The sequence below is a fragment of the Silene latifolia genome, chromosome X (assembly GCF_048544455.1).
Source record: "Silene latifolia isolate original U9 population chromosome X, ASM4854445v1, whole genome shotgun sequence".
Classification (NCBI taxonomy): Eukaryota; Viridiplantae; Streptophyta; class Magnoliopsida; order Caryophyllales; family Caryophyllaceae; genus Silene; species Silene latifolia.
Window position 1 is genome coordinate 310,047,076 of NC_133537.1, and position 9,352 is coordinate 310,056,427.

Consider the following 9,352-nt stretch of genomic DNA (forward strand, 5'->3'; position numbering starts at 1 on the left):
GAGAAGGTGAGGAGAACCCAACACAAAATCAACCACAAAATCAACCCACAATGCCTAAGTTTTCATCACATTCCGTACCAACCGAGGAGAACCTACCCAATGGAACTCCCACACCACAACACTTAACCGTAAATTTCATTGCAAAATCCGCATTTATCCAATTAGTCGAAAGAAGCCAATTTGGGGGGATGCCTAGTGAAGACCCTCATTCTCACATGGAGACTTTTTGTGACTATTGTGATGCGATTTCACAAACCGGAGTGACTCAAGACCAAATTCGATGGGTCTTATTTCCTTTTTCTCTAATTGGTACCGCGAAACAAAGGTTGAAGAGCCTTGATAAGGCTACTCTTGGAATTGATTCTTGGAAGAAGTTGGCTCTAGCTTTCTATAAAAAATTCTACCCTCCGGAAAAGACTAACATGCTAAGAGCTCAAATTACGGGTTTTAAGCAAAGGGACGAAGAATCTTTGTATGAAGCTTGGGAGCGATTCAAAGGAACTTGTCGCTCATGTCCTCATCATGGACTTAGCGAGTGGTTCTTGGTACAACAATTTTGGAATGGTCTTTATGAAGACTCAAGAAACATTCTCAACATGGGATCAAATGGTATGTTCACCGAAGTTGACGACAATCAAACTTGGAACAAGATTGAGGAAATGGCGGTCCATAATTCACAATATAGTAGACCTCGCATGGCTACTAGAGGAGGAAAGCATGAAGTGGACTCTATCACTCAATTGGGTGCTAAACTTAGTGCTCATATTAATACCATCAACTTGAAGTTTGAGAAAGCTATGGCTAAGCTTGAAGAAGCCTCAAAATCACCAAAGCAACATGTTAATGCCATGGTAGCATCTTCATCAATCCTAAATGGGATATGTGAGAATTGTGGAACTTTGGGACATGACCAAAATGAATGTAGGGGAACAAGTGAGCAAGTGAATGCTTTTCAAGCATACAAGAGTGGTACCCCTTATTCCAACTATTACAATGAAAACACCAAATTCCACCCAAATCTCTCATACAAAAGCCAAAATGTTCAAAACCCTCAACCAACATACACCCCACCTCCCATGAGAAACCAAAATCAAAGACCCTTTTACAACCAAAACCAAGGTTACCAAAACCAAACTCCATACAATCAACAAAATGACCAAGGTTTTGATGTTCAAAAAGCGGTCCTCCAAATGCAAAAGAATCAACAAGAATTTTTCACTCAAATTCAAAAAGATAGCCAAGCAAAAGACATCACCATCAACAACATCCTAGCCCACACAAAAATGTTGGAAACTCAAATGACCCAACTAGCATCTTCAAGCTCTCAAAGACAAAAGGGGCAATTACCAATTCAAAGTAATCCCCCAAGACATGAATCGGTTAGTGCCATCCACTTGAGGAGTGGTACAAGATATGAAGGGCCAAAGAAGCAAGTTGAGGATGAAGTTGTGGAAGCTAGTGACAAGGAAAGAGTTGTGCAAAACTCTAAGGAAGAAGAACCCACAAATCAAGAAGTTTCAAAGAAAAGTGAAGAAAAGGCCAAAGAGAAGGAGCCCATTGTGATTAGACTTCCATTCCCGAGTCGTCAAGCTAAGCTCAATTTTGATGACCAACTTGGAAAATTCATGGAGATTGTGAAAAATTTAGAAGTCTCGATTCCTTTCACGGAATTGATCAATCACGTTCCGGCCTATGCAAAGTACATGAAGGACATCCTTACAAAGAAGAAATCAATCCGGAAGCTTGAGACTATTGCCTTCACTAAGGTGAGTAGTGCCATCCTTCAAGGGAGTTCACCTCCAAAACTCAAAGATCCGGGAAGCTTCTCCATTCCGTGCACTATTGGTGACACTACAATCAACAAAGCTTTATGTGACCTTGGGGCAAGTGTTAGTGTCATGCCATATTCGGTTAGCAAGAGGCTAGGAATGGGAGAACTCAAATGTACCAACATCACGCTTCAAATGGCGGATAGATCAACTAAGACACCTTTATGGGTATGAGAAGATGTCCCCGTGATAATTGGAAAATTCTTCATCCCGGTGGATTTCGTTATTGTTGACATGGAAGAAGACTCCAACATTCCTATTATCTTAGGAAGACCTTTCTTGCACACCGCGGGAGTGGTGATCGATGTGAAGCATGGAGAGCTCACCCTTGAAGTGGGAGATGAAACCATTACTTTCAATCTTGACAAGACCATGAGAGCTCTCCGATTGCATGAGCCATGCTTTATGGTTAATCACTATAGCCGGAAAGATGATAAGAAGTTGGAATTTCAATGGAAAAAGAAAGTGGATGATGCTCCATCAAAAGAACAAGGAAATAGCAACAATGAGAGCTTGAAAAGCTCACCCATGACAAGTGAAGAAGATGGCCTCATTGGCCAAGACAAGAAAGAAGGAGAGTTGTCTCTATCAACTCAAGAAATTTTTAGTGATCAAGTAGACGAAGTATGCGGTCTTTGGGATGATGAGTTTGAAGGGATATTCAATCCCTATATTGGTAATGCTATGAACCAAGACCATCATGGAGAACAACAAGTGCAAAGATCTATTGAGGATCTTTATCATGATAATGAGCAAGCTTTCGACTACTTCTTCAAGGTGTTGAGTAACATCAACAACACCTTGAACATGCCCCCTTGACATCTCACATTGGATGAGAGTTTGGTGGAGTCCTCTCTAAACCACCATTTGTAAATATTCTAACTCTCTAACTTGCATTTCAATTATTACATTGCATTTTTGTCATTTTTGGATTTATATTTTTGTGCCTTGATCAAGATTTTAATCATTTTGAGAGAAGGGAGGGAGGGACTTATGATTTTATTTATGTGTAGTGCTTTACCTTAGTGTGGGGATAGCAATTGCCTAGGCTATTCATGCCTTTGTAGTGCCCCTACAATGAAGAACATGAGAATTGAAGAATGAAAATGACACGGGTTACGAAGTACCCACGGATGGACCTGAATCCGTGTGGTCAAGGAAGAATCCGAGCGGCCAAATGGACAATCCGCTCATCCTGAAGAAACCCGAGCGTCCAAGTTACCAGACGCTCGTCTGGTAGAGCTGCAGAAATCAAAAATCTGGTCTGACTGTGAATCCAAGCGTCTCAGCTGAGAATCCGCTCGTCTCATTCTGGACGGTCGTCCTTCAAGAAAGACGCTCGTCTTTTTGCTGCTAAATTTTGGGAATTTTCACTGTAAAGGAATCTGAGCGTCCTCCCAGAAAGACGCTCGTCTCACCACGAAGAATCCGCTCGTCTTTCTAGGAATCCGCTCGTCCTGTGGCGCCTTTTCCTGAGCCAAATTTGGAAGAATCCGAGCGTCCCGACACCTGGTCCGCTCGTCTTCCCCTGCAGTTTCAAATGTAACGGGTCTTTTTAAAACCCTCTTCTCCCATTCATTCTCATTTTTTCAACATACAAACACTACCCAAAACCCAAAAACCCCTAAACCCTCATCCTCTCCATCAACAAAAACAAATTTCCTCAACCAAATTCAACCAAATCAAATCCAAACTTCCTCACAACAAAAATTAATCACTCCTTTTGCAACAACAAGTGATTCAAACAACAAAGTCTTCAACTTTTGAGTCGATTTTTAGGATACAAAGCAACATTCATTCATCTTAAATCGATTTGGGCATTACTAGAAATTGAAGATTTCAATTTTTCATTGGTGTAATCAAGCAAAGGAGAATGGCAAGAACTAAAGGAGGCAATAAGGCACCCCAAAAGAAGATACTTTCCAAAAGGCAACTAGCTCTTCAAGCAAAACAATTGTCAAAGGCTTTGGTAATCCATAATGCAAGGTTGGAGGTTCAACAACAAGATCCCCCTATGGAAGCTACAACATCAACAACTCCGGTCATTAAACAATTGTCTAATTATCCGGAGGTAATTTTCACTTCCGACTCCCATAGGGAGAAATTCATTCACTTTGCTAAGAAAACCATTATGCCTACTAAGTTTATTTGTGAAGATGCATTGTCAAAGTTGGGTGTTCTTGAACAAACCAAAACCTTCTATGAGTCAATGGGATTGGGTAAATTGTTTACAATGAAACAATTGACATACCCCTCCCTCACCTTGGAATTTTTAAGTTCTTTGAAAGTCACAAGGGTGGAGACTCGAACCAACATCGAGTTTTGTCTTGAAAATGTTGATAGACGCATAACTTATGGCGAATTGGGTAAGATATTAGGCCTTAGTGATAACCCGAAATATACAAAGATTCCTATCAAGTATGACCCCGCTCCTCTTTGGATGGCAATTTCCGGAAAGAAATTCATACGCTTTCATGATTGTCGTGCTCTCTTAGTCCACCATCCGGGCATTAGAGTATGGCATAAGGTCATTGGGAATACTTTGATAGCAAGAAATGGCATAAATCATCTTACCAAACTCGATTGTATTCTTCTTGAGTCGGCCTTGAACATTGGGAGGGAATTTACCAAGCCATACAATGCTCTAAGACTTTTGGTTGAACGATGGCTTAATGTCGATTGTGGCAATGAAGGCACCGCCTTTATTATCAGTAGAGGACTAGTTACCCATTTGGCTAAGCATTTCAACCGGAATTTCAACAAAAACAAGACTTATGTGCCGGTTAAAGGAGGCCATCTTATTGATATGGACACCATGATTCACAAGTTTAAGTGGGTCAAGCACGACACTCTTGACAACAAATATGGGTGGTTAACAAATGAAGCTAGATCCTTCACCTTGCCTTCCAAAATTTGCCGATTGAATGTTCACCGATCAAACTACCTTCTCCCACTCTCCGAAGAGACCGAGTATATCATTCAACAACAAAGGGGCGAAATTGCCGAGCCCTCCTCCTCCATTATCACCCCACTTTACCCATTTGAATACCACGAGTTCAAACCCAAAGATGTCGAAGTGGGAAATGATTACTTGACTTTACTCATGAGGGAAATGCATAAGCAAGCTTACAATGATAGAGTGGATGCTTACAAGGCCCAATATCAGCCCCTCCTACATCTAGCTAGGCAAGGACTTCTTGACCCATCATGTCCTTTGCCTAGTTGGGCGGATAGGGAAGTATTCTTCCTAGCATTTCTAGTGGTGGTAGACCGGGTGGAGAGAATATGGTTGTTGATGAGGGTGGTGACCAAGAAGGAGAAGAAGAAGTCCAAGAGGAAGAGGAAAGTGAAGAAGAACAAGCAAGTGAAAGTGAGAGTGGACATGATTCCACATCTATGGAGGTTGATGATGCCTCAAGAGAGGAAGATGATGATGATGATGATACGATGGGTGAGGATTAGCAAACTTTGGAGGCTCCTACATTCTTACACCTCCCTTATGGTTTGTCTACTTCTCTTGTTTTTATTTTATCTTGATCATTTTGTGGAGTCCTAGCAACATTGGAGGACTAACACCTTGGCTTCATTAAGGTGTTCATTTTTATTGTTCCCGACTTGTAAAATCCAAAATGACAAATGGTAGTTTCATGCATTGCATTCTATGTGTATGAACTCCCCCGAAATTCATGACATTAGAAATAATGTCTATTTTGGTTTGGGGAAGTCCATGCATATGCATTGGGAGCTAATTTAAATTATGCTCTCCGCCATAACAAAAACACATGCATCATGTAGTGTAGTTTAGTGTAGTTTGCATTTAGTTTAGAAATCATGCATATTCATTGCATAATTTCCTATCGTATTGGCCATTAAGGACAATGCCCATACTAGTGTGAGGATGGGAAATTTTAACTTAACTTTTATTCAAAATCCAAAAAAATCCAAAATTTCGAAAAATCCAAAAAAATTGAAAAATTGAAAATCCAAAAACAAGTTCATTTTCTTTGTAGTATAGTCTTGTATATATTGTTTCGTATATTTTGTGTTTGTTCATCCTTGTTCACATTGATTGACTACGCCACATCCGAGACATGATGATATTGAAGACCGCATGGTATGATCTTTCCAATCTCCTTTTTCCTCTTTATGTTAATGACTATGTGGCTTTATTTTGATTGATGCGGTATAAACAATGTGAATCTAGGACTTGCATTTAGATTATATGACATACTAGTTGGTAGAAGCATATGCATTAGGATGTATAAATGTTAGTTGCATAATGGCATATAGTTTGCATGTTAGAAACATTTTGCGAAACCGTCTATTTGGGAAGCTTGACAAGTGTACATAGGCCGTAGTAGATGTTTTTTCTTCTTAATACTTTGCTTGTTAGAATACTTGTAAAACACCTTAGGATGTGTCATGCTAGTATCCTTTGACCCATGGATTAAGGCCTAGTCAAGAGTACATTGTGGTGTGATAACTCCTTGGCTACCGTTTATTCCAAGGTGACCCTTGAAACCATACAACCATCATTCATCCATGTTCTACCATATATTTTGTCATCAAAGGGAATGGGCACAAAAATTATTCAAATTTGAGTTCAAGAAATGAAATGAAATGTCAAAAATTTTTGCAAAATTGCATCAAAAGAAAAGAGGAGCAAAAATAGACTCCTAAAACTTCAAAAATAAGCACTCTCACTACAAATGGAGTGACTTTGAAAATGTTCAAAAAGAAATGCAAAGAAAAATTGAAAAATTGTCAAGTGTTGAAAATGCCAAACATCAAAAGAAATGGCAAAAAGAAAGTGTTCTCAAATGTCAAATGCCACAAGAAATTGGGGGGGGGGGGGAACAACAACAAAGCAAACTCCCAAATGAAACTCAAATACTATTGATCCCTTTATCCATCGTATCCATTTTTGTGCATGGTAGAGAGGGGACGACCCTTCTTCTTGTCTAGGCAAGAAGGGGAATTCCGCGATCCTCCAGTGTTTCTAACACCATAGGGAGTCTACTCTTGATGAAAGCATTTAACGATTGAGGACAAAGGTACCCTTGCTTGACACAACTTGGAGGTGATTTATTGGTATCCTTCTAGGCTTAGTAGTTTGAAGAAACCATATCTATGAAGGAGTGTGTACCCTTGAATTGCTCCCCTTTTAGATAATTTCCGCCACTTAGATGAGGAAAGTGACTATTCTTTTGTAGATGCATCCATTACTTGATTTTATGTGCTTTAATGATTGGATGTGTCGCCATTTTGGCAAGACCCACCTTGCCTTGCAAGAAGGCATCCTACCTCATGGTTGTCTTGTTGTGAGTTGAAGGGGCGGAGTGAGACCCGCTAATTGTCTTATATCGGCTATATTAGTAGGCTAGTTTAAATAAGGGTCTTAGTTTTTGTCACCTCTTTACTCGGGACGAGCAAAGGTTCGGTTTGGGGATATTCGATGTGACCAATATTTGAGCATATTTAGTCCCCGAATTAGCCTCATTCCTATGCTTTTTAGTGCATATTTGGCTCATTTACTATCTTTAGTCCTTTGTTTTGCATATTCTTTGAGGTTTTGTTTCCTTGGTAGGAGAGGAGTGCAAACCTTGCATTTTCATGGCAAAATAGAGCTAAATTGATTGAATCCAATGACCAAGCATCAAAGTGAATACAAAACTAGAAGGCCTTTGTACATAATGTAGTAGATGGGTAATGATGAAGAAGATCCTTGCATCTCCGACAAGATCCCGGATGATTGTTGGAAGAAGAAAAGAAGAAAAGAAGAAATGGCACGCTGGACTAGGATCCGAGCGTCTCACCTATCGGGACGCTCGTCCAGAAGCTCCACAATCCGAGCGTCCAAGCTGCCAGGCCGCTCGTCCACCGCCTACACAATCCGCTCGTCCCGACCTTTTGGACGCTCGGATTGTCTTCCAGTGCAACACGTCCTCTTCATGCTCCATTCAAGATGCGAATATTTTTGAAAGACTAGCTAAAAGGAGACCCGCATCTTTTCTTGAAAGGAGCGATTCCTCAAGGACTTAATCGTCATTTAAGCCCTTAGTAACCCTAATTTGTGCACCTAATCCCCACTAGAAATACCCCATTAGGCTAATTAGATTATCATGTTCTTCTTATCAATCTTTAGTGTAGTTTATATTATTCTAATCTCTCTTTAATCTTGTAATCAACTTCTAATCAAGTCTTAATACAAATCTCATTTCCTTAATTTTCTCTATTGTTCATCTTTTATTTTAGGTAATTGAAGATTATTTGGGTATATTTGGAGGATTGACAACTTTCCAATCATTCATCAAGTACTTCTATTATTCTTTGCTTATTATTTTGGAATCATCATTAGGTATAATTCTCTTAATCCCATTTTAATTATTTTTAATCATCTTCATTTATTCATCATGTTTTGCTTTGTTAATATGATTGACAACCTTGTTAACATGTTGAACTTGATAATGAGTGAGTAGTTTTCTTAACTAGGGTTGATGGGAAATTAGGGGAAACCAACATGGGGATTGATTGTAACACCCCGCCCTTTCCTTATATTTTAAATAAACTTTTAAGTAATTTTTATTAAATAATTATTATTTAAAGCTTATTTTTATAAAATATCGTCATAGTCATGTAACGATAATAATAGTGTAGATTCTAATAATATTATTCTCCGTCTTGAATTATAGTAGGTTTGAGGCGGAAATTCTAGTAGAAACCGACTCATTTTGAGTTATTGGGCTTATCATGACTCATGGCCCTTTTTCCTTCACTTTTCTCTACACCAAACCCCAACTAAACCCTCATAACTCCATCTCCCTCACTTCTAATTTCTGAAATTCCCCAACAAACATATCACCATTGTTAAACCCTTTCTTCTCAACCCTAAAATCACCATAACTCACTCAATTCTTCACCAATCTCGTTCCTTTTCGCGCCATTCTCTTCCTTTTCTCATTCCCCTTCTTTCTAAGTAAGAAAGTTGTCATCTTTTCCTCTATTTCGAAATTCTCATCTTACATGGATGTGGATTCTTGACTTAATATCTTTATTTTTGTGTTTAGGGGAGAATTTGGACGACCCGGGGGAAGATAGCTACATCATTGACGAAACAATAGAAGATTGAAGTGCAAAAAGGTAACGGTGATGGGTTACTCGACTTTTACGTTAAAATTGTGTGAATTATGTAGTATTAGACTCATATGAATGTTAAATTTGGTGTCTTTCATGCTTTGTGGTGATTTGGTGTTGAGTAGGTTACTTGTATGATGATTCTCATATGTTTAAGGAGTAAATTCATGTCTTGTTGTAATATGGTGAAATATGAGATGATGTTAGTGTAATTCTCTCATAATTACATGATTAAACCTCATTTTAATGATTAATAAACAACCCCATATGTTAATTACATCTTGAAAGTGGTAATTTCTGAGTATTCATCATGTTAAAGAAGTATGAAATGATTAAATGAAAGATGGTTGAATTTGGAAGACTTTAGATGGATGTTTGATGAGTTTTCG

The 9,352-nt window shown here is 38.9% G+C and overlaps 1 non-coding gene across 1 annotated transcript; it reads right to left on the minus strand.

Moving 5' to 3' along the window:
- Positions 1-422: 422 nt before the first annotated feature.
- Positions 423-529, minus strand: LOC141624373 (small nucleolar RNA R71). Its single transcript, XR_012534179.1, has one exon. It is a non-coding gene; the product is annotated as a small nucleolar RNA R71 (small nucleolar RNA).
- Positions 530-9,352: the final 8,823 nt, after the last annotated feature.